This window comes from Camelus dromedarius, chromosome 27, assembly GCF_036321535.1.
Source record: "Camelus dromedarius isolate mCamDro1 chromosome 27, mCamDro1.pat, whole genome shotgun sequence".
Taxonomy (NCBI): Eukaryota; Metazoa; Chordata; class Mammalia; order Artiodactyla; family Camelidae; genus Camelus; species Camelus dromedarius.
The window spans coordinates 13038990-13065675 of record NC_087462.1 but is presented as its reverse complement, the minus strand read 5'-3'; the positions used below and the strand labels follow the sequence as shown (position 1 = coordinate 13065675).

Below are 26686 nucleotides of genomic sequence, written 5' to 3'. Positions count from 1 at the left end.
GACAACAGCAAGGAAAGATTTAAGATTTTTAAAAGGAACTATTTCATTGTAGTCTAGTGATAGCTCCCCTCCCCCACACCCACCGCTGCCATGTAGGAATATAAACGACTATGTACAAAGTCATAAAAACAAATAGAAAATATTTGTCATGTTTTCTACTTCTAGATGTTCTAAATGTTGCTGTACAATGAATTAAACCAGTTTTGTTTTTCCCTCTTCTAGAAGGTACTGTTGTAAATAGCATTCGGATTTTCTTGGTAGTTGGTTAATTTTAAATAGAACATTGAAAAGTAACATGCACCAGAATCATACGTTTTAGGGTGGTTGATTCAATTTACTCAAATATAGTGGAGAAATGTGTTCATTTATATTTTAAAAATATCAATAGATTTAGAGAAAAAGGAAAATACAGCTAAAACTGTAAAAAATATCTTAGTGAATTTTTAGAAGCTAGAATTGTAGTACTGTATTACTGTCTTTGAAACAACATATTTATTTAAGTAGATATTATTTACCGTTTTAGTATTAACTCCAATATGAATTTTAAAGACGTAAATATTAATATATTTTAATATCAGACATTCTTACATTTGGTGAGAGTTAAAAGTTCATTACTTTTATTATCCCTTAAAAGTCCAAATCTACTAACTATAAACATTACTTATCTATTTCATAACATTTAGCATTTTTAGTAACTTTGCTTTAAGATGGACAGATGAAATTCTTATTTTATACACAGATTACCTCATTCTCTACATTTTCCTTAAATAAAAATGTGATTTTGGCCTGACAAATAGAAGGAAATTCTCATTATTACAGTATTAGTTTTTTTTCTATTTCCACTTGTGTTATTCTTTTATAGTTGAGGTAAAATGCTGAGTTAAATTTTGTATCAAATTGCATTACACATGTCAGTAATTTCCTCTTTGCCTCCACAACCACTTTCAAGGGACCTACCCAGCCCCTAGCTCCAGACCGAGGACTCCTTTGAACTATGTGGCCTTCATCCTCAAGCCCCTTCCCCCTTTCTACTCCTACTTTGGACAACTTACCGAGGGGACCGGGAATAGATCCCTGAGCTCTGTTGGTCCCTCAGATCTGGACTAAAGAGCTGAGATATTTGTGGGCAGCAGAGCTAGAAGTCCCTGTGCATTCTGGTATTAAGTTCTCTATTTCTGGAACTTCAGGCCTGTAAGAGGCTACACAGAAAACCTGGAATAAATGAGCTAAGCAACAAATTGATTTAGAGTGAAAAAGACACACAAATGCACAAAGACACATAGAATATAAGAGACATGTCCTTTCAATCCACCCTGTAGCACCCCCCCCCCAACACTCACACACATATGTAGTGCCAGACAACCTCCAAGATTTCTGGAGAGCCTGCTGTAATTCTTACAGTGAGACTGGTTAAGGATGAAATAAAACCAGCTTTTATTTGGACTATACTGAGTGGGTGTTTCTGCCTTATGATCAAGTGGACCCTAAGACAGACACAGAATGATTCTTTGTCTTCAGTCTTGAACGAGAGAGGCTGCTGTATTAGCCAAAGAGTGTTAGCTATGTACTTAAAGCTAATAAACTCCATGCAGTAGATGTATGTTGCTTTCTCCTGTCCAGCGCCCAGTTTTCTTCTGATAATTGCCATTCTTTTGATAGAAACACTTTGGTTTTTCCCTTGGGCAGGTACCTCTTCTTAGTTCTTAACTCCTATCATTTGTAGAGAACTGATCCCTGTGTCCAGACTGGTTCAGAGATGTGTCCACTAGTCAAGTTGGGGACATGGCGGTCAATTCCAGAAATGTGCGAGAATGTATAATTGGGAAGAAGAATTCAAGGGGAGTGTAAACCTGGAGGTGCTAAGATCCACCACATGGAAAGAACCCATCAAATGATGAAGGCAGCACAGAGAAATGCTGTGCAAAATAAGGAAGGATTGGCCCTTGACATCATTGTTTGAACCCCTGGACCCAGCTGTGTCAGAAGGAAGAATTATCATCAACCTTCTCAGTTTTTGAAGACAGTAACATTCCCCTTCCTTTTTGTCCCGTAGGGCAGTGTGAATTGTCTCTGTCACATGCAGCTCACAACCGTTGACTAAAATACTTTGTGAAAATCACCTGGAAAATAGAAGGCCTGAAACCTGCTCATAAGTAATTTGCTGTAAGTAAGCTAAAGAAGATTAATAGGCATGTAATAATTTGGAACCAGTATAAACTGTCATGTGAAATGTCAGATTATGAAATAGTCTAAAAATTATCTCGTGAGATGCTGGTTGTAAAGACAGTTTAGAATCTCCATTCAATATGTCAAATCTGTACTGTATTCAATTTTAAATTACCTATTTGCTATAGAAAGATTACCCCATCTTCATAGTCAACAGATATGAAGACCAAGTGCCTGGAATATGGCAAGTAAGTACCTGTATTTTGCTTCAATAATCATAAGGAAATCTGAAGAAAATCATAAGAAAAGCATTTGTATTTTATACTAGACAAAACAAATATACTAAGAAATCATAAGAAAAACAAGCAAACACTTCCACCAACAGTAACAAATAAAGCAAAAACTAAATCAAACCTAAACTAGAGAGAAGAAAGATGTTTTTACCATTGATTATGTTAAGGTTTTGCTTGATTCTTAATTGTCACTTGGAACTCTCTAATCTATTTTATTGTCTACCATCTCTGACCTGGAAACTAAATATATGTCAGTTCTCACAAATGCCAATTTACTTTATCCATTTTTATGTACACAGGTAGGCTGGTGTAGCAGATGTGGAAAAAAGAACAAAAACAAGCCTCACTGAGCCCAAGAAAGTCTAAGAGGTCCATGAATGGGCTTCAGGGGCATCTGTGATTCTCTAGAAATTGTCAAAATTTGTGTGAATGTGCATTTTATTTTTTTTGCCCCAGAGAATCTTTAACTTTCACCAATTTCTCAAAGGCATCTATGACACAGAAAATGTTATAATTTTCTATGATTCTAGGGCAATTTATAAGAAATTATTTATCTTAACTATATATTGATTTTTGCTATCATATTAGATGTTTTTGGCATTCTGAAGTAAACTATGAGCAATGCTAAAGTCCTAAGTAAATCTTAGAATTAAATACATTTTTTCTACATAAAATATACTCATGTGAGCTTCAGTCATGTAATAGTTCTTTCTGAATATTTAGCTTAAGATATATAGTCATTAATATCTGTACCAAATTATATTTTGACCAATTCACATTTATCAACTGTTTCTGCTCCTTTGTGAATGTTAGCTCTATGCCGTTTGCCTTCCTCCATTTTCAAGGGACAAGTCGTCACACAGCGCCTGTCCTTTACATTGTTTTTAGCTTTTTCACTAGCAAGGGTCTATCTCTTTTTTAAGTTTCCAGTTTGAAAAACCCAAGGAAAATACTTGGTTGCTCTCACATGCCCACTCCCGTTTCCCTGTGGTGGAAGCAGTAGATAATGTGGTTAGCAGATGCTATGAAGTCTGTTTAGAGTGAGGAGTTGGAATGAAAGAGCACACCCCAGCCTCCACCCCAAGAGCCTGCTATTCCCAGGAGATATGACGGATGATGAGAAAATTAAATTATAAATATTGGCTAGGGACATGTATTCCAGGAATGTGAAATACGGTAGGCACGTATGAAATAGCCTGGAAACGTGCGAATTCCACCAGAGCAGTAGCGTTCACTGTGGGATGTAAGAAGTATAGCTAACAGAAGTAGGCCAGGGCTGGATTAGGAGGACTGTATCTGCTGTGATAAGGAACTGAAATTTTATCCCACACACCTGTGTGTTATAAATATTGCGTTGGCATCAGAGAATGGAGGGGGATTTGTTAAAAATGCAGATTTACAGACTCAACACTAGACAACAAAGACTCCACATCCCTGGGGGCTTGAGGACCTGCATTAAAAAAAAAAAAAAGCACCCCAGACTAAACTTGAGAGTCACTGCCAAGGAGAATAGAAAACTAGTGAAGAAACAAAATGGCACAGCTTAAACATCTGTTAATGTGGCTATACACTGCAGCTTAATTAGGTTTTGTACTGTATGGCCGTGTGTATATTTGGGGCATATGAGGGGTGTGCTTCCTGTGTGTACATCTCAAAGTGATTTTTGCCTAGCTGAACATTTCAATACCATGGGCACTAGCATAGACTTTCAAAACTGAAGATGATGGTGAAATACCCTTACTTTAGCCCACTCAAATGAAGCTTTAAAACTCTGGAAAACCTTGTCTCCCTGTAAGGATGAAAGTTCTCTCTTTCAAAGAAGGTGCAGAGATTCTAAATGACACATTAGTGAAGGGGACTGTAACCTTTGTTTAATTGGAAAAATTCAAGTGTTAAGTAAATATCCAGTTTGCCGGGGTGTTCTAACTACCTTCTCCAGTCAGTTTTGTCTCTCATCATCTATTAAATTAGGGAAAGGTTTATGCCACAGTGGTTCTTGCCTGCCAAAGCAGAGAAGATGGATGGGGCCCAAGAAGGAGAAAAAAGAATTACATCAGGGTCTTTGGAAATTAGTTTCATTAGTCTGGGGTGGATTTGGGATTTCTCAGCAAACTGTCTTCTCTTCTAGTCTAATCAAAGTGATTTTTCTAACCTTTTCAGGCAATCTCCTTTGCCAGCTACAATCTTGCAAGAGGATAATATTTTCCATAAGAGTTACACACACCACAAAGACACACACACACAGAGATACACACACACACCACACACACATACACACACTGCATCTTTTTTTTTTTTTTTTTTGCCGGAATAAGCATGTATGGTTTAATGATTAAATTGCTCAAGCTTGACTTATGAAAGAAAGTTTAGATGTGTGGCTTCCTTCGTGTGTTTTTAGTTTAATTTTTATTTTTTATTAAAGTTATTTTAATTTTTTTCAAGATCTAGTTTAAAGACTCGTAAAGTTCTACAAGGCTATTGGAAGAATATCTGGCCCAGGTTCTCCTGCCCATTTCTTACATTCCAGAGGCAACTATTTTCAGCATCCTCTTATGGAAAGCACCTCCACATTTCTGAATAATGGGTTATGGTACTACTCATCGATTTTTTTCCATCTTAACCAGTATCTATTCATTTCTCACTACGGAAGAAGAAAGTTTACCTTTCTGTCATCACCCCTCCTATCACAGGTGTGCATAAAAACATAACCTCTCTTTCAGCCAACATAGTTAAATAATTATTTTGGGTAGAATATTCCAACCATTATTCCTTTGTTGCATAACTTCCTTGTTCCCTTTAATTGCTAATTGTTCTTTTAAAAATTAATATATATTATATGTGTTTAACCAATTCTCCTACATTTTTCTAAGTCTCCTTTCAATCAGTTCAAACATGTGGGGTATTCTGTCCGTCTTCTTGAAAGAATAGTAGCTCTCAGAGCCTCTCTGACCCGCTTCAATCTGTTCAGCTGTACACCTCCCAGATGGAAATTTCTCTTCATTATCATCTTTGACAAGGGGATTCCCTTCATCTCTCGCTTAGATTGGCTGCTATGTTTTCTGGATCCTATGATTTTCTTATTTTGGTGGAGTACGTCCTCTAGTAATTTTTTTGAAAAATGGTGTGTAAGATATTTTTGGAGATCTTGAATGTCTGAAAATATTGTCAGTGTACCCACAGTTGAGAATTCAGTTGGGAATAAAATTCAATGTTGGGAATAATTTTCGCTTAAAATTTTGAAAGTATTTCTTCTTGCTTTCCAGTGCTGATTTTGAGAAGTCCATCTTAAACATGAAGTTAATAAGTAACCCGTTTTTGTCCCCTCTGTATGCTATTTGTATCTTTTCTTCGTCGCTAGTATTGTGAAATTTCAAAGTGTGACTTGATTTAAAAAATTTTTTTTTCTCAAAAGTTGATTGGCTCTTTCAATTTGAAACTCAAATCTTTCAGTTCTGGAAATTTTTCTTGAATTATTTTATGCTTATATTGCTCTCTTCTGCTTGTCTGTTCTTTCTCCATTTCCATTGCTTGAATGTTGGATTTCATGAAGTTATTTTCTAATTTTAAAAATATTTTTTCCTCAAGTTTCTGCCTGTGGGATATTTCATCAATATTAGTGTCCAATTTTTTATTGGGCCTTTCACTTCTGTTATTATATTTTTGGTTTACAAGGGGTTTTTTCTTGATCTTTGATTGCTCTTTTTTTTTTTTAAATAGCATTCTGTTCTTTTTTCATGAATGCAATATGTTTTTATCTCTTTGAGGATACTAACTATAGTTTTTGAAAGTGTTTGTTTCTCTGCATAGTTCTGTTTCCTTCAAATGATCCTTTTTTAGTTTATGTATTTTGGTCTGTATATTTTATATTTGAAACTTTTCTTAGATGTTTGATGATTTTTCCCTGTCTGTTCACATTTAAGAGTGTAACATTAAAACACTGATTGGAGGATCTGTGTGTGTGTGTGTGTGTGTGTGTGTGTAGTTAAATGTGGGCTTCATTATAGGGTAATATACTGGGGGTGTTTAATTGGGGAATATGTCATATTGGTAAGTATAGATCTTATTTCTTGAGTTGGTTGGGTCACTCAGTGAAGAATTCTCCTGTTTCCTGTCTTGATGATGTAATGGCTTCCAATACTTCAGAAGCTGAGTTGGGGGGGTGGTGGCTGTGCATTTTAGTGTTTCCATGAACTCATGGTTCTTTTTTTGTTTGATTTGTGTTTTTAGTGGAGGAACTAGGAGTTGAACTCAGGACCTAAGCACATGCTCTACCGCTGAGCTATACCCCTTCCCCCCAAGTGTTTCCTTGAAAACTTTTACTCAACCCCTTGGTTTTCCATATTCCTGCCTTTTATTCTGACCTATCCAGAGGCTCAGTTTTACCTTTACATAATATGAACTTCCACGTTTTTGTTAGGTTTGGAAGGAATCTGCAATTTAATTCATTCCTAAGCAGATTTTATACCTCTTCTCCAGTTTTTAGCCTTTTATTTTTACATTCTCTTCTAGGATTAATTGCACAAACAACATATGTGTCTTTTGAGGGATTTTTCCGTCCAAATCAGGTTGCATCTGCTCTTTCTCACTCTTGGTTTAGGACTCAGTTTTCTTGTGTGTGCCATTCATCCTTCTGCTCTTCAGTGTCTAGAATTTTACCACTGACCCTTTATTTTTTAATCCATCTGTTTTTATGTTTTTAAAAACTTTCTTTACTTTCTTTTTTATTTGATGGAAGAGGGGGAAGAAGAGGTAAATGCATGTTTTCAATTTATAATCTTTAGCTTTCTGATAAATTTTATTGGTTGAAATGTGACAGAATGAATACTGCATTTGGGATAAGAGCAAGTAGGTTCAAATGCTAGGTCCAATACTCTTTAATGGTATGACTTTAGACAGGTAACTCCTCTCAGTCTCAGTCCTCATGGGTAAAATGAGCATAATGATCTAGTTTATTAGTTGGAAAACTTTGGCTGCAAACAACAGAAACTTTGGGTAACTCGAGCAAAAGACGTTAGTTGAAAATCTACCTAGAATTCAGCATTCAAAGGAGAAGTTGGAGAATGACTTGGAACAAAGCCTCTTTGGAAGACAAGAAAGGAGGAACTACAGGAATATCCAGTAATAGGGACAGTCTCAGGCCATACTATCAGGACAAATAGCATCCAACCATCTTTTTTCCTTCTACGTTTGCATTAAATATTAAAATTTCTGTGAGAAAGCTTTGACAGGGTTCAGGTTCTATGTTCAAATGCTGGATGTACCAGGACAATGCAAAATAATCAAGTCTATTTGGGTTCTAGTGGCAGACAGACACCTGGATTTATAATCTCACCCAGACTGCAAACAATGGGCGACAGATAATTCCCCAAGAGGAAATAAGGGTATGGTTAGGAAGGTATAAATGAGGCAGGATACCCCCCAAATAATAAATGTCTACTCTGCTTCTCTCCTAGGGTGTGAGGATTTAATGGGACCGTGTATGTGAATGTAACCTGTGAAGTGTAAACTGTTGCGTGGTCTTCTGCATGTCTGTTATTGTAGCCCCAGGGGGGCTGATTATAGTGCCTTCCAGGCATCAGAAAAGGTTAAGCTCTGGCAGCTGCAGGGAGTGGAAGAAGAAAGGAATTTAGGATACAGGTAAATGTGAATACCAGGTTATCTGAGTACATCTGGCAAGGCTATTATCTGTTGCATGAACTTGTTCTATCTCTTTCATCAAAACGTGTCATCCTTAGAAGCATTCTTGTTTATTTGTTTACATTTGTGTCAACTATATTCTCCCCAGACTACAAGTTCTATTAGATCAAGGTCCTTCTCTCTCTTGCTTACTTCTCTATTCTTTGCGTCAAGGACAGTGCCTGGAACGCTATAAGTGTTCAGTTAATAATTTTTGAATAAATATGGAATACTGTAATTATGACCTGATTTTGGCCCAGTGGGAAAACAGTCTCCCTAAGGAAGAGAAGATATGGGATTTACCCCCTTCTCTTTCCGCCCAGCAGGGCCCAGCGATTTGTACTGACTTCATATTCACCTCCCCTTATTCCTGGCTGAATAACTTAGCTCTGGCATTTCATTTATACATTTTACTCATTTATGTACGTGCTGAGGTCCAAAGAATTCACAGAAAAAATATTTGACTCATCCATCCCTTTGGAATCTTGAAACTTGTGCTTATTATGTTTAGATACTTCTTATGTTTTTTTCCTTGGACATGTATTAGTGTTCTCACTATGTGAGCAGTGTATTAGGTATTACATCTCGCTAAGAGTGTCTCCAAGGTGGTCTTTTTTTTTTTTTTTGAGGTGTTTACTTTTATTTTGGAGAGTAATATGTAATAGCCCATTGATCAGTGAATGGCATCCTGGGGCAATCATCTAATGGACTTGTCTAGCCAATATTACTTACAGAATTTTTGATTGACCCAGTTGATAGATATTTAACCTTGCTTTGAAAAGTTCTTTACTTGGTGTCATTTTTAGGAGCTGTAACTTACTAGGAACAGGATTCTCAGTGCAGTGCCTTTTAGAAGAATGAAGAAGAAATCATTACTTGGGTTGCAGGGTCACACTCTCAAATGACAGCAGAGGCCACCTGGTGTATGGAATTGATGCTAAGCAGCTTGTATGCTGTGTCCATGAATGACACCTGCCTACTTGTGTGACTGTCTCAGTCTGCGTGGGCTGCTACAACAGAAAATCATAGACTGGGTGGCTAAAACAACAAACATTTGTTTCTCAAAGTTCCGGAGTCCAGAAGCCCGAGGTCAGGATGCTAGCACAGTCAGGTTCCTGGTGAGGGCCCTCTTCATGTGTATGTGCTCACATGGCCTTCCTTGGTGTGTGCCCTAAGAGAGAGATCTCCCATCTCATCTTCTTTGTACAAAGGCATTAATCCCATCATGAGTGCCCCACCTTCACAACCTAATCTAACCCTAATTACCTTATGACCAAGTTCCTAATTACCAAAGACCCCCATATTCCAAATACCATCATGGTGGGGTTAAGGTTTCAACATGTGAATTTGGGGGACACACATTCAGTCCATGGCAATGACCTTTGCTTTACTTTATAGTTAAGCTATTCAGTAGACCATTGTATTCATTTAAACTTCAACATGCACCTAATCAAAATTAATTTCTTCCTCGAAGGAAATCTCTAACTCACATTTCTGCCAACTGCTTAAGTAATTTGCTACACTGCCCTTTATAACAGTGTCTGGGCTAAACAGCAGATCCTGAAGATTTTGCTCATGGGTTTTGACCCATGAGTTAGGCTGAGTAGACTTCCAGTATTCCAAATGCATTCAAATAATTGCAGCTTTTTTTCGTCTTGGAAAAGAAGTAAATCTGAAAATTGGGTTCATTTATCCTTAGATTAGATGACTTAGGTTCTTGCCTCAACCCTTAATAGTTGTGTGTTCCTGAGAAACTATTTATTCTTTTTAAAATTTAACTGTAAAACTGGGATAATGCCATCCTGCTCGTCCCCACAAGACAATGGGAGTCAAATAAAATGATACAATGGAAAAACTCTACTGAAATATATAATCTGCTTTATAAAGGCAACGAGTTATTATTTAAAAGAAAGTGCAGCCGGTTACATAAAAGTAAGTGTAAAACATATCATTGCCTCCAGGAGTTTAAAATCTAAGACAATGTATAGGCAGGAAGATAAGATTCCCTTACAAATGCTACTGTAACCAGGAGAAATTGTGAAACCTGGACAGACAATAAGTGTCAAGATTCTGGAAATGAGCCCATTTACAGCAGAGTTGTTGACATCGATTAGAATAATGATTCCACTTAAAATTCTGGTAACTGCTATTACCTATCTTTTCTTTTTTTTTTTTTTTTTTTTTGAGGCTATTATTTCCTGCCCTTTCTGTTTTTTTCACACTAGGCAGATAGCAAAATTTGAAAGTAGATGTGTACCTGGGTGAATCTGTAAATGAGATGAAGCCGTTAGGAAGAGATCTGAGCTTTCCAAGCCTTCCTTTGGGTTTTTCTGATGTGACCTGATCTTCTTGTTCAGAGCTTAGTACCAAAAAGCTGCCTTTGGTTTTCTGGCCTCCGTGGCCCAGCCCTCTTTCTGCTCCTCAGTCACTTATCCTGTGTCTTCGTGCTGCCGTTCCATCCATCTTGTTTGGCGGCTTCATTCTTACCCTTGAGTCTTGTTGGCTCCTTCACCTGCAATAATATCTAGATGGAATTAATGCTACTTTGGTGGAGTTATTTGGCCAGCGTTTCCTCAAACCCAGTGAAATATTAAAGACACAGATAAAAGAGGGTCTCTGGTTTAAGAATTTCTTTTCAATGGCCTTTGGTGCCCGATTCAATTCAGGGTATTAGACAGGATGGATAGCTTGTGAATGTATTGATTGCTGCTCCTTGCAGCAGAATAGTGCATTTTTATCCACGCCAATGCCAGGGGCAGTGCCTGTCCAGGTGCCTAACATTTCATCTCCTTTAAAATGACCTAACTATTCTTGGGAAAGGAATGGCCCAGCCTCTCCTAACTTGAGAGACATATAGGACTGCTGTCAGTTTGATGCTAATAATATTGCTGCTGCTGCTGCTGTGTGTGTGTTTGTGTGTGTGCGTGTGCGTGTGTGTAACCTTTGCAGGAGCTCCCCCTTAACAAAAGAACAAATACGAGAGACCTGTAAACCTCCCTTCCACAATATGTGCATCTAGCTTCAGATCCCTCACACAGCTGAGATTAGCAGTTGTCCTTCAGGAGGACTGGGCGATTCTCAGTATAACTCGTATCATTTTAAGTGCTTAGTTTCCCTTCAAAGCATAGCTTTGGCCATCTGTATATCTTCTTTGGAAAAACCTGTTTGCCCTGTTTGGATTATGATTATTATTACTTTTGATATTGAGTTGTATGAACTTTTCAAATATATTTTGGATATTAACCCTTTATTGGACATATCATTTACAAATATCTTCTCCCATTCAATAGGTTGCCTTTTGGTTTCATTGATCGTTTCCTTCACTGTCCGAGAGCTTTTTAGTTTGATGTAGTCACATTTGTTTATTTTCGCTTTTGTTCCCTTTGCCTTTTGAGATAGATCCAAAAAAATATTGTTAAGACTGATGTCGAAGAGAGTACTCCTGATGTTTCCTTTCAGGAATTTTATAGTTTCAGGTCTAACATTTAAGTCTTCAATTTATTTTGAATTTATTTTTGTATGTGGTATAAGAAAGTAGTCTAGTTTCAGTTTTTGTGGGTGTAGCTGTCCAGTTTTCCCAACACCACTTATTAAAGAGGCTGTCTTTCCCCCATTATATATTCCTGCCTCCTTTGTCATCGATTAATGCCAATACTCATCAGGGAAATGCAAATCAAAACCACAATGAGATATCACCTCACACCTACCAGAATGGCTGTTACCTAGAAGACAAGTAGTAAAAAGAGTTGGCAAGGATGTGGAGAAAAGGGAGCCCTCGTACACTGTTGGTAAGAATGTAAATTGGTGCAAAAACAGTATAGAGATTTCTCAAAAAAATTAAAAGTAGAATTACCATTGTGAACCAGCAGTTCCTCTTCTGGGTATTTATATGAAAACAGTAATTTGAGAAGATATATGCAGACCAATATTCACTGCAGCATTATTTACAATAGTCAAGGTATGAAGGCAACCTCAGTGTCCATCCATAGATGACTGGATAAAGAATATTACTGAGACGTAAAAAATGAAATCTTGCTATTTGTGACAACATGGATGCACCTAGAGGGTATTATGCTAAGTGAATTAAGTCAGGCAAAGGAAGACAAATACCATAGAATTTTACTTATTTGTGGAATCTAAATGAACAAAACAAATGAACAAATTTGACAAAACAGAAATGGACTCGTAGATACAGGAAACAAACTGCTGGTTGCCAGAGAGGAGGGAGGTGGGGAGGAGGGGCTAAACAAGGGAAGGGGATTAAGAATTACAAACTTTTAGTTATAAAATAAATCATGAGAATGTAATGTACAGTATAAGAAGCAGAGTCAATAATCTTGTAATAGCTTTGTATGGTGACAGATGTAACTAGACTTGTCGTAGTGAACCTTTTGTAATATGTAAAAACTAATATAACATTGTAAGTCAATTATACTTTAATGTATGTAAAAGAAAAGCATAGCTTTGCGATCAGACAAATGTTGGGTTCAAAACTGAGCACCTCTTGCAACTGTGACGTCTTCACATTACTTAACCTCTCTGAGCCTCCGCTTCTACACTTATGAAAGGGGGACCTTAACTTCTCATAGATTTGTTGTAAGGTTTAAATATGTAATATGTAAAAAGCCCAAAGTGGAATCTGACACTAAAAGGTGCTCAGTCAATAGTAGAGGTCTGTATTTTTGTCAATCATTTTTTTCTCCCCTTGCACTCATTTGTTGTGGTGGCATCTGTTCATATTTTCGCTTGGTCTTTTTTTACTTTAGAGGATTTTGCAACTCAGTTTCTCAAGAAGATTTACACTTATGCATCTTAACTATGTATCTTGGAGAATGTCTAAATAACTTTGATTAGTAAACTTAATAAGTGAAAAAGCTAAATTACACCAACCAAACTCCTACTTCTTTTAGTAAATCTCTTTCATTAAGAATTTTGGATTGTAAGAGTTACCTGAGGATAAAATGTTCATTGTTTTTTTAATTCAGTGTACTGCAATGAAGGATGCTGATACTATTAAACTCAACTTTCCTCTGATTTGAGGGCAAAACTAAACCTCCAAGTACTGAGGTCACATACCAACACAATACATAGGCTGAAGGGCTTGGGATAAACTTTTATTTAACCAATCAGAGCAATGCTAGATATTTAATATGCATTAAAACATCGTAGATAAGTGATATTAAGTTCATAGTTTGTTTTGATTTGAATTATTTAAGGTGTTCAGCACAATAAAATAATTTCTCTTCTGTAGCTTTCTGGGGATGGGCTCCATGATTTGAAAATTCTTTTACAAAAGGAGAGAAAAAGAAGGACTTGGTAATAAAATAGTTGTATTTCTGAGATCCATTTTACACACTATTAAAAATTGCATAGGCAACAGTGAGAGAGTTTGAAATTATTAAAATGCTGGCTGGTATTAGTAGAGTTTCTGTGAACCCTTCTTTTTTTGCTCACAGTTTTGAACGAATAAGGAATGTGATCTTATCAATATTCCTGTAAAACACTTTTGCTATCTTTCCATTGCTGAGTGCAGGACTGAAAAACTCACATGTCTTCCAGGCTTAGGCAAGAAAGGAAATGAATGATGTGGGCTGGGCAGGGTCCATGGCCACATGGGTCACTTTGTGGCTTTAAGAGGGCCACTCACTGCACCGTACCTACGTGATTATAGACACATGAGTTTTCAAGAAAAAACAAAAATATGCACTTTTTATGTAAAAATGTTTCTTTATGTAATCTATAGGAAATTTAAAACATGCCCTTTTAGGGAGCAAATTTGAGCTGCATGGGCACATGGCTTGTCTGACCCTTCACTTAGGCACAGCACAAAAGGCCACACTCAATCTGGATTTAACTTTCTTTTTGTGTCATTGCTCTCCTCACTCCTTCCCCTACCATGCCCTGCCCCCACCCCTCCTGTACAGGGAGCACATGCATCTAGTTATGTCAAATTGTGTGTCTTTCGCAGAGCACATCAATCATTTCCTGTTCTTCCCCTAGCATGCATGCTCTCTCCCTGGCTTACGCCTTCCACACATGAGAATCATGAAATCTCTTTGTCCTCCTCCAAGTATCACCGGGTGACAAGTCTTCTGAGTTTCCTGTGAGCATCTGAGCCCAGGACTGCAGTGAATTCATTGCTCACTAATCCGTCCTTCCATGTTGTGTTGCATTATAATTACTTATTTGCACGTCAATCTCATTATTACTCTTCCAGCTCTGTTCATTCAGCTGTTGCAGGGGTAAGCGAAATGACCATAGACAAAGTGTGCAGGGTGGAGTTTAATAACCAGAGAGGCTCCCTGATTTGTTACCAGGAGCCAGTGGCTACTGTTTCTCCTTAGGATAAAGTCACCCGATGGGGACATGAGCTGGGCTCGCGGGCTGCCCACCTAGACTGCTTGGCAGAGGGGACATTGGGAATTTCTGAGTCAGGCTTGATGGGACACATTATCCATAGTTCTTTGTTTTTCTCAGGCTGGTTTCATAAGTTTAGCTCACTCCAAGCCTGGGTAATCTTCTCTGCCTCACTCCAGTCTCTCACGTTTGGTGCTCCCATAGAGAAGCGGTGTCAGGGAGGCAGCGGGTGGGGGCAGATTTCACGTTATAACCTGGAATAAATGGCTTGGGCTGCAGAGCTTTTATTTCCAGGCTCTCATTCTCAGCTCCCATCGCTGCTCATCATGGTTGCCCTGGAAGTCAGATTTTAAAGGTTTCTCGTTCTAACCAGCCTGGGAGCTCTCATGGGGGCAGGAGCTGTATCTTATTAACCTTTGTATCCTCACTGCCTGACAAACAGAAGGAGCTCAAATACTTGTTAAATGAATAGTCTGGAGGGAAGAATGACCATAAAGAGGGTATAAGATCTTGTTTTTTATTTATAGCTAACATTTTGTGACCCACACTGCCAAATGTACCATGTGCTCCTTGACCAGTCTCATATTTACTAAACAAATAGAGTGAAGGCTGAAAGGACACCCCATTGGCGCTTTCTTCTCATTTTAGGCAGATGGAGCAAACAGCCCTTGCTGTGGTTTTATTTTATTTTCGCTCAGTCTTCCTTGAACTTGGAGTTTACCCAGTGTTTGCTCAGCTAAGTCGAGGATCTCCTCATGGTGAATGCCGCGCTCACTACAGTTTTCTTGCCTTGTTCTTAAAGATTTCAAGTTGTAAAAGATTTCATTTTGTGGCCAGAAAGTCATTTTGAGTAAGCGTGAAACTGGCTGAACATACTGTGATTTTTTTTTCTAAATTTGTCTAAAAAACACTTAAAAATAAGATAAATCAAAATGATAATCAAGTTAATAAAAATAGCAACCATTTATCGAACATTTAACATATACCATAGTCTGTATCAAGCACGTAAAAACATAAAAAGCGTCTTTGTGAGTTGCAGATGGGACCCTGATACTCAGAGATGCTGAGTAAATCACCCCAGGTGTGTAAGCTAGTAAATGCCCATCTAGCTGTAAAGCTTGAACTCTTTCTGTGATACCAAAATCTGCATGTTAAGTTATATACTTCAATTGTCTTCATAATTCAAAAGCTACGGTAAGTCATTCTAATAGTTCCAAAGTTCTCTCAATTAGGATCAGTTTGAGGATTATAGCGTGTTCATGGGTAAAGGGATGAATGCAAGGCCTGCCCCTAGGAAATATGCTCTCTAAAAGTCATTTTGAACTCTACTGTCTGTTTTGGTCTCTGTTCTTTTGGACTCTACCTTATGGCCAAATAAAAAGGAAACCTTTTGGTAATTGCATCTCCTAATGCTGCTTCTCTTGGTGATCGTTAACGCTAAAGTCAGCAATTGATTTCAGTTTACAGCCAGCCCCTTACACGCACTTGGAAACGAGGATGAGACTGGTGTTGGGAAGTTTTGGAGAAATTACTGATACAGTGGGTTTACTTCAATACCGAGTACAGGGAGAGAGGCCATACTGGGCTTGTTTGGGATTTGATAACAAGCAGAAATACAAAGCGCCTTTCCAGACATACTGTGTGTGAAAATCAAATGAACAAATAGAAAGTGTATCTTCTGCATTGGGTATTTTGCATGGATATTTAATTTTTTATTTAATTGTTTACATTTTTAATCTATACTTTTAATAGTATAGGGTATTTACTTAGGGCTATCTTTCAGTTACGGTATCATAGCATCTATTTGTTTCTATTTGTAATTGAACACCTCTTTGCATATTTTGTATATATTTCAGAATGAATGAGTGTTCAAAATTAAGAGATTGCTTTAATGCTTGAAGTTCCTTGGATATCTGTGCACAAACTAATATCAATTTGTTGAATATTATAGAAAAATTTAAATCTATCTGGTATATTTTAAATTTAAAGATTATACATAAAATTTTAATTGAATGTGTGGATTTATTTTGGACTTTAACATTATTTGAAGTGAATTAAAGAAAATAATCCACAAAATTGACCAAAAAAACCCCAAAAACCAAAAACAAAGAAAGAAAGAAACAAATATGGGATCTGCAGTTTCTATCAAGAATGTTTACAAATTGAAATAGTGAAACTTTTGCCCAATAGTGACTTGAATAAGTAGAGGTTTATCTTCTCTTGCATGGTGAGAAATCTGGAGGTAGATGGCTCCTGGGATTGGTTTAGTAATATCAGGGTTGTCATCTCAGCAATCCTCTTGTCCTTTTGCGTACAGTGACAAGGTAACTGCCAGAGCTCCGGGCATCAAATCAACATTCAGGGCAGGAAGAAAGGAGTAAGCATCATGTCAGTCGTGACTGTCTCTATTAATCAAGAAAACAAAAGTCTTCCCAGAAATCTCCTGAAGTAACGTCTTCTATATGATTGGACAGAACACTGTCTCATAGCCATCTCTTACTACCAGGTAATATAGAAGACTGAATATTTCACTTTCCCAGTTGCAGCAGGGGAAAGTAGTGTGGGAGAAAGGAGGCAGGAATGGCTCTTGGATCTGCCACCTAATTGTATTTGCTGTTGAATCGTCTGGTGGTTGTAGCGTTAAATAAAATGTTTGGAAAGCACTTAGCAGAGGGTCTGACGTAGAGTGAGAAGATACATGGTCGTTGTTATTGTTATCAAGAACAGGGGACTAAGAAGTAGCCGTTAGCAATCTTACTTCTGCAGTCTTACCTCTCCTTGTTTATATCCTGTACTCTCACTACATGCTGTAAACCCACTAGAAATAAGGTATCTTACCTTTCTTTTAAAACTTTAAAACTGGTAACTTTCTCCCATTGAATTTCCACAGATGCCTTTACTTGGGCTGAGGAATTTAAGATAAAAACAAATCTTTTCTGTTTTCTGATTCTGTGTTCTCTATTCCCACAGAAATGTGGAGGGCTGTCTTGGCTACGATGGCTTCTGGTTGGGCAGCTTGGCGTTAGGCCGTACGCCTCCCATGTCTGTTCATCACACCGGGCTGGGGATGTTCATTTGGTGGTGGTGAGGGTCCAAGAGTGAACCAGGCCAGTCACACAGGAGGACACAGAAACATACGTGTCCTCCAGTCTCTGCTTGCAGCATATTGGCAGGTATCCCACTGGCTAAAGTAAGTTAGGTGGTGCAGCCAGGGACAGGGTGAGAGAGGACCACACAGTCAAGGGCCGCAGTGTGGGGAGGCGTTATTCGGGGCTGTTAATGTAACCAGTGCACCACACCAGGCTTGTTTTTGTTTTATTTGGAGATGTAACAAAAACAATCTCTGTTCCCTGAGCACTTCAGGTAATTTTGGTTGTTTGATTACGAACAGGCTACTGGATTATCAAACTAGCTTGTGTGTAAACTCGTTTGCTTATTTTTAAAGATGGTAATTATGCTTATTTTCAGACCTGCTGCCAATTTTCTTTTTATTGTTTTGAGAAGTTTTATGAACATTGCAATTAATCGACCATATCTCTACGATACAAGCCTGTATGTTACTTCCCAACAAATCAAGGCTTCTGTTCCTCTCCTATAGCATTTGCTATCCTTGATTAAAGGCATGAGAGAAAAAAAAATTCTGTCAAGTATTTCTAGAAGTAAATTAGGCCAGACAAGAGGAGAAAAAGTATCGACTAATTGGGATAAATTCTGTATTGGTGTAATGTGCCACCAAGACACTCACCAAAGAGTCCAAGATTTAGGATGGTGTATATATTGCACTGAGCCATTGGATGACTTTACCCCATAAGCACTCAGAGATGTGGCTTTGTCATAATTGTTTAAATATCTGTTTACAGTTACAAAAAGTCACCGTCACTATTAGAAAAACTCATCTTATGACCTAAAACTTTCTCTAACTTTGAAAAATTTGTCTTTTATAAGCAGACTCTTACTCTGGCAAACATAGAATCCCATATTTTGTAGCTGAAGAAATGGATGGAGTGTTTTCCTAAAGCAACTCGAGTTTCCAAGGCATATGTTGAAAATAACATATGCCTCTGACCCACACTTAATTATCACTAACTTATTCTGACCTTGCCACTATAACGTGGAAAAGCCCAGACTAGAATTTCAGCATAAAAAATTCAACTTAAATGCATAAGGGAATAAAAGTGAAAAACCACAGCAATTATTTTTAAGAGGTAAAGAAAATGCAAATGAGCACTGTTTGTGAGCTTATGAAAGATATATGAAATAAGATAAAGCAGCCATCTGTTAAAATATCTCAAAACCAAAACTCTGGTTTATTATTGACTCTTCTCAATAAGCTTGAATGTTGTTAGTTCACCTGCAAAGAATTTCAATCCCAACTCTTCGTTATTTTTCAATCAGCATTCCGTGATCAGTGTCAGATCACTGTAGCGCACGCACAGCAGCAGGTGGACCAGATGCTGAACATTAAATTAGCAAAATAACAAGGCAGAATTCTGCTTGCAAGCTTTGATTCCCTCCTGCCTTCCTCCTACACATAAAATTGGAGACTGTAAAAAAAAAAAAAAAGGAGAAAGAGAGAGAAAGATTGGAACAAACTGCAGTTATATGGCACTGGGTCTTTGTTAATGTATTTGACCTTGTTTTGTTTACGCACTGGCTTCTGTTTAGCATCGGGTATGGTAAAGAGCTGGTAGTAGATGTCTGCATTACTTCTCTAAAGGTTATTTCTACTTTCTCAAGACTAGATCACGTGACAAATAACTCAATTCGTAATTCAGATTCTGCTGCATCTATTTAAAAGAGATTTTTTGGGGTTCTGTCTTTTCTATTCTACCTTCCCCACAATATACATATCTGTCTATTTCCAAAACGGCTGTTGGACTAGTAACAGACATGATCAGGAAAGAAAGTTGTTAGTCTTTTATGAGTGGCAAGTAGCTTATGTGTACAGATACTGAGAAGTCAAGTCTTTCTTTCCAGTTCAGCCATCCTACCCTCAGAAGCTAATCGATCTGATCCTTACAAGAAATGGTTGAATTCAGCAGCTTCCCCATTGTTAGTGAGTGTTCTTTGTTTGAAAATAACAAAAAAGGGGGAAGAAATCAGCATTTTATGGTTCCCAGAAATTAAGTCCTGTATCACTTAGCAGCAGATGGGTACCAAGTTAGTTAAAATTCTGTCTTGACTCTTGACAACTCTTGCAAAAATTATGGGAATAAAAAGCCAACTTTTCCCAAGAAAGATGGTTGTGCTTTTATAGGCATTACATTATTTATGATTTATGGCAAATTATAAGAAAACAAAGTCATAGTTGCATTGGTGTTTGATGTTGAAGTAAATTTTATTGCTGCATTTTAAAACACAAAAACCAATGTTTAAAATAATAATAACACTGTTGAATATATATATTTATACTGTTAACATTAAGTGCAAAACAGTTTATAGTATTGTTACTAAGAATACAAGTTACTGTTTTAACTAAAATAAATTTGATTAGTATCTTAAAAATATAATAGACGTTGCTACTGTAAAGTAGCCACAGAGATGATGGAGGAAGATTGAGTTTATAGCGCTCTCTAAAACAAATGCTAGGGTTCTTTCCCATGCTGCAGATAACATAACACATGAAGACTCTAGAAGATAAAGCTTTTTGAAGTGTAAAATACCAGACAACTTAAGAGGGCAATAAAGTATGCAACCCCATGGGGAATTTCTGAGCAGCCTGGGAATTTCTGAAGCTGTAACCTGAAGACACCTGTATCCGGAGCACTGTTTACACTGATACAAGGTGTCCTAGGTTGCCGGCACAGCGACTCTGTGTGTTGCAGGAGGTCCCGTCGGTGCCAGAGCAAGAAGGAGAGTCTTAACCGTTGGCCTGTATGAAAAGTGGGTGGGTTCTGTTTCATTGATTATGATGGGTAACTTTTTGCTATGGAAACAAGAATATGAAAATCCTAATGTAATTGGCCGGAGTGCTATTACGAGAACACAGCTTTTCCAAACAGAACTCTGAGAACTATATTGAATGCATTTCTATGAAGTTAGTGATATTCACAAAGATAAGTTAATGAATTCCAGCTATCCTCTGATGATGGCTTCATTCTCTAAAACAGAGGTCAGCCAGCTATAACCTACAGGCCAAATCTGGCTCATTGCTTATTTTTGCTTTGTTTTGTTTTATTAGAGCAGTTGTAGGTTTACTGAAGAATTGAACAGAAAGTAGAGCATCCCCATACACTCTCACCCCACCCATAGTTAAAGCCCTATGATTAACATCTTGCATTGGTGTAGTACATTTGTTAAAATTGATTAACCCATATTGACACATTTTTATTAACCGAAGTCCATAGTTTACATTAAGGTTCAGTCTTTGTGTTGTATATTCTATAAGTTTTGCCAAATAGATAATGTCATGTATCCACCATTGCATATCACACAGAATAGTTTCACTGCCCTAAAAATCCCCTGTACTCCACTCATTTATCATCCCACACCCCCACCAACCCTTGGCGAGTATGGATCTTTTTATTTTCTATTTTCCAGAGCACCATACAGTTGGAATCATACAGTATGTAGCCTTTTCATGTTGGCTTCTTTCATTTAGCAATATGTATTTAAGATTCCCCATGTCTTGTCATGACTTGGTAGCTCATTTCTTTTAATTGCTGAGTAATATTCCATTGTATGGATGTGCCACAGTTTGTTTAGTGATTCACCTATAGATGGACATCTTGGTTGCTTTGAATTTGGGGAAGTTATGAATAAAGCTGCTATAAATATTTATGAGCAGGGTTTTGTGTGGATGTAAGTTGTCAGCTCCTTTGAGTAAATACCAAGGAGCATCATTGCTGGAATGCATGGTAATAGTGTGTTCCCTTTTGTAAGAAACAACCAAACTGTCTTCCAAATGAGCTACCGTTCTGCATTCCCACCAACAATGAATGAGAATTGTTACTGCTCCACATCCTTGCCAAAAGTTAATGTTGCCAGTGTTTTGGATTTTGGCCATTCTAATAGGTGCTAGTAACTTCCTGTTTTTGTAAGTAAAATTTTATTGGAACATAGATGTGCTTGTTCATGTACCTGTTGTCTGTGGCTGCTTTCATGGTATTATGGCAGAGTTGAGTAGTTGAGATATACGGTATACTGTATGACCCACAAACCCTAAACTATTTACCATCTGGCTTTTTATGGAAAAAGTTTGTGGAGACTTGCTTTAGAATATTTTTTTCTAGGACATCCCGTGATGACTTTTTTTAAGAATGTATACAAAATTCCCATGAAACATTTGTGTTTTGTTCATTGGAATAATCATGAACCCACCAAGGTCTTTGACTAGAACAGTAGGGTAGATCCATCACTAATGCAGTAATTATCAGGTCCATCCTGCAAAGAAGTTGGCAAAAATGAGATATTCATGTTCTCTTCTTTATTGCACAAAACACTTTTGGGGGACATTATATAAACAGAGGTTGCCCCAAACCAATAAAATATCATCACAAACTGAGTGGCTACAAATAGAATAATCTTGAAACCACAGATGAACTTTGTAGTGTGCATATACATGAAAGCGTACGTGTATATGTGCATGTATGTGTAAGTATTTACTAATTAAGAATAATTTTCATGATTGAAAAATCCCACTTGTGATCAGAATTGCTCCTTCTTCCCAACCTTCTTATTATACTCAGCAGAAAAAAAAAAATTGCTTAAACACACTGTAACATGGACCATCTTAAAAGATGCAGGACAAAAAAGAATGCATGGTTCTTATATGTGCTTAGTATCAATATTAATATAGTTATTTTGAAAGATAAAAATCAGTTGCTTGCAAAAGAGTATGGCTTGGAATGTATTTGAAGATGTAAGATATGGCATGTAGAGAAAAACCACTAGTCTCGTCTCATGGATTCAGTGTAAACTATCGGTTGGTCACAGTGTCCCTTGGAGCAATGTTTTCCAAATCTAATTGCCACACATTTCCAAACCTGACTCTATTCCACCTGATTTATAATATGAATTATGGGTCACGCAAGGGGACTCTGATAGAATTGTCCCCAAAACCATTATTTTTGAACTCTACCAAGTATCTAAGAAATTCTTTGGAAATTGAGACCCAATGTTCATCATGTAAGTGATGCTTGGGGAATTTAGTCTATTTTGAGTGGTCCAATATCATTAAATGAAATTTCTTTTGATGACGTGTGTATGTCCAATCTCTTTCAGAAATATTTTATTCTTAGAAATAGGTGGAATTAGCCGATCACCTTGAACTCTTGTCTTGCTAATGAAGCAGCCAGGATTTTGATTCACCTCTCATCCCATGCAGTCACCCAGCCATCTGTCTGAGTTTTCTGATTACAGAGCTGCAGGCTGGGCATGGAGGTAACGCCTTCACAAACCGTCCCAGCCGTGGAAACCGTCGACAGTTGTGTGAGGTTGAACTCCTGAGTCACTGGCGCCATCTTTGTTTGGTGACACGCTGTGTACTTTATTCTCGTAGTGGTTTTATCTTTCAAGTTGTAACATCCAATTCATCTTAAAGTATTCATTCTTTAATTTCTGACCAGAAGCCTGTGAAAGTTAGTGATACGCTGTGAAGAGAACAACAGATCTGCACTCAGGGGCAGATGTTTTCTGGGGCTGATTCTGTCACTGCCTGGTGTTAAATTAATTAAACAAGGAGGCCCTTAGACTGAGAAGGCTCTCATACCGTGGCCTAAGTAAGCAAGGCAAAACCTAAGCCTGTCAATGCCTCATGGTGCCAAAATCAAAACGCTAAACAGCCAATCACAGAGAGCCAACTGGGCTTTACACTATAGACAAGCAATAACTTCTTTTCTTTGCTTCTGCACTTCCTCTGTGTAAGTCTTTCCCTGGTTCTTCTTGGCAGAGGGCTCTTGACCACTGAAGGTTTGATAATGCCTGATTCCAATTGACTTTTGCTCAAATAAACTCTTAAAATTTTAAATATGATTCAGTTGATCTTTTAACACTAGATATTAAGTTAAAAAGTCAAGTCACAAATTTTCTCTCTTGGCTTCTTCCTCTTTAAAATATAAGTAATAGTTCTTATTCTTCTGATGTCGCATTGGCATGTATCAGTTATGCGCATGTAAGTCAGAGCACTGTAAAGGGAGAGGCACATCCATCTCTCTTCAACCCACCTCTTCATCCCCCTGGTCTGGTTTGGTACGTCTTGCCTGGAGATTAAGGAAGATTCCTTCCTGCTCTCTCTGCAGCCCAGCCTCCCTCCAGTTCACTGTGGGCTGCTTCCTAAACCATGCACCTTCTCTGCTCTTAAAACTTCCCGGTTTCTGACAGGGCGGTTGTTTACAATACTTTATTTAGCATTTAAAACCCCTTACAACTGGGTCCCAATATGAACCTCCTTCAGTCAATCTGAATTTATGGCTGCTCCTCTGTGCAAAGTTATTTTTCCTCTGTACGTGCTATTTCATCTGCCTGGAATGCATTTCTCACCCACTATTTCTATTTGTCTGGAATGCTTTTTTTTAACCCATCATTTCCATTATAGACTTTCCATTTTTTTTAAAGCCCAGCTGAAATGTTAACATCATTTGGATCTCGCTCTGACCCAGTAGTAAAACCTCTTTCCTTTGTGCTCCTGTAGCATCCAGTTATTTCAGAAACCATCTTTGACTTTAGTCCTATGCTTCCTCTCAGTGTAGATATCTATATACCTGATTGCATATATTATATATATATAGGTATTCATTTCTTTCAAATGTTCATGTTTCTGAAGTTAGGGCTTACATTAAAAACTCTATGTGCATTTATTGATTTTCTTTTTTCCTATAGAATTTTTATTTTAATTTAACTCCAGCTGATGACATCTTATATGTTCAGTGAAATAATAGTCTGTGCCTTGTGTCCCTTTAATGTAATGTAGGTTTTTTGGGTGACAAGGACCATGTCTTACACAATTTTCTGTTTTCCACAGCTCCTTGCACATAATAGGTAATCAATAAATGCTTTCAATGGGAATGAAGTACATAAAATGATAGAAAAATGAAAGATACAATATACCGTTCCTTGGGCTGTGTGTGAAATGAGACCCTGCACTTTGAAGGTTCGCTGGGAGGTCAAATCATAAATCCTCCTCCGATCTTTGTCCCACTTATGCCTGCTGTACACCTGTCATGATAGACTGGGAGGGAGATGAGGTACTTTGCCTCTCGTGATATTTTAAGCATGATCTGTTTATTTTTCCACTGAAGCGCAGCTACCACATTAATTTTTATGCCAGACTACTTAAGTAGGCAATAATACCTTCCACCTTGCTTTATTTTGTTTCAGTAATCTTGCTCAGCCAGCAGGGAGCCCTATTAGTAGCTTTCTTGGAATCTATTTGCAACAAATCCTTTCTATTTACTGAGTATAACTCTTTGACGAGAGTCATCCAAACAGTTTTGATGCTTCTTTCTGGCCCTGAGTTGGAAGAAACATCAATTCAAATTGCTCTGAATAGATTTCCAATTATTTCTCTGCTTAGAGCGTTGAGAGATTTACCTGGGGATTGAACCCAGCACCTCATACATGCTAAGTATGTGCTCTACCACTGAGCTATAACCTCCCCCCACTGACGTTAAATAATTTAAGTTCTCTTATCTAGTAGTTGGTGGAGCTAGGGTTCACACAGACCGTTTTATTTTTCACATTCAACTTCTGAATATATCTCAGGAATTTGTTGTATAAAAAAATGGAAGGTTGCCTGTAGCTTTTTCATAAGTAATTCATCTACATTATATCGTCTGACAAAGTAGACCAAGAGCTTTGTTCAGAGTTGACGTGGCAGATTCCTAAATGTCTTGAAGAAGCATTTTTAGATACATCATGCATGCAAGTTGTCTTCTCTGAATTTATTTTTTAATTGAAATGTGTCCATAATCTTCTCATCTCTGAACTGCCAAATTATACCACAGTCTGTTGATCAAGATTGATTCTGAGCATGTGGGACACATTTTAAACAAGAAAGAACCTTGTTTGTTGTTTGTAATGTGATGGCTAATGCACTGGAAACAGATTGCATGGACATTAAACTTCTGGCCACACGTCTATGTTCAACAACTCAAACAATAAATATTTGCCTTGAAGATTGCTTTTGCTGGAGGGGTGCAAACTGCCACGGCTTCATGTTTTTTTGTACTCCTGTTCTTTAAAAAATTTTTTTTGACTTGAATATAAACACTGGCAAGGAAACAGTATCATTTTAATACACATTTTCGGAGCCTAGTTTGGTGATGTACTTCTGGAACAGAAGCTAGAGTATAATCAGTCTGCTAATAGGAGCAGAAAGTCATTTCTTCAAATGACTCTACAGCTACCTTGTTAATGTTGAGGATGATTTGAGCTGACTGATCAGATTGCTGCCTTCTTTCTACAAGAGGTCTCAGTGCATGAAATGGTTGCATATGCAATTCAGGTTTCCATGATTTCCAGCAAACTAATGATGCACAGAAAGCTGACATAAAATTCCCACTTTTTCCTGGATAGAATATGCACATTTTCACTCTTTAAACATCTGCCTTTCAGAGACAGAAGGAGAGTGTGGTTGATGGAAAGATGAGAGCTTAATGCCTCTTTAGTGGTTTGGTTTTCTAATAAGTTATTTCAAAATTGTCTTTCTAGTGCTCTGAGAACCCTTCAACATCATGGTATATAGCTTCAGGATGGAAAAGGGGTAGGAGAGGCAGCTTAGCTTAACATTCCAGATGATACTCCACTCCACTTTAAGCTTATGATTCCAGACAAGTATGTGAGTGATTTATGTTCGAATCAAAGCTCTGTAATTCAACAGCAACACTTTATACAGTCCCCTTTCCTCTCTCAATTTTCACAAACCATAGTATCCCTGAATGTTGCATTCTCTCCCTTTACTTCCTGCCTTACCAAGCCCCAGACCATGTGTGTAATGTTTTTTGAAGCATCCTCTGTCCTCCAGTCAGGCATCACTATGCCTGTTGTCCAAATTCAGAGCAAAATCCTGGGGACTGAGTTTACCAAGACGGCGGAGAAGAAGGAAGGGAAAGAGGATGAGCAGAAAAGACCAAATTCTTTACAAGTGGAGGTGACTAAGAAGACTAGGATCAGTCATAATTTAAACCTCTTTTGTCTCCGTCAGAATATTCATACCTAGGATCATGCCTGTTAATATGAGGGGCTTTGTAATGGTC

General features: G+C 37.7%; 1 long non-coding RNA gene across 1 annotated transcript in view; it reads left to right on the top strand.

Moving 5' to 3' along the window:
- Positions 1-26686, top strand: part of LOC105097691 (uncharacterized) — a 708424-nt gene that overhangs the window by 169228 nt on the left and 512510 nt on the right. The window contains exon 5 of the long non-coding RNA XR_010378103.1: positions 2054-2163. This is a non-coding gene — a long non-coding RNA (uncharacterized LOC105097691). The remainder of the gene's footprint in view (positions 1-2053; positions 2164-26686) is intronic.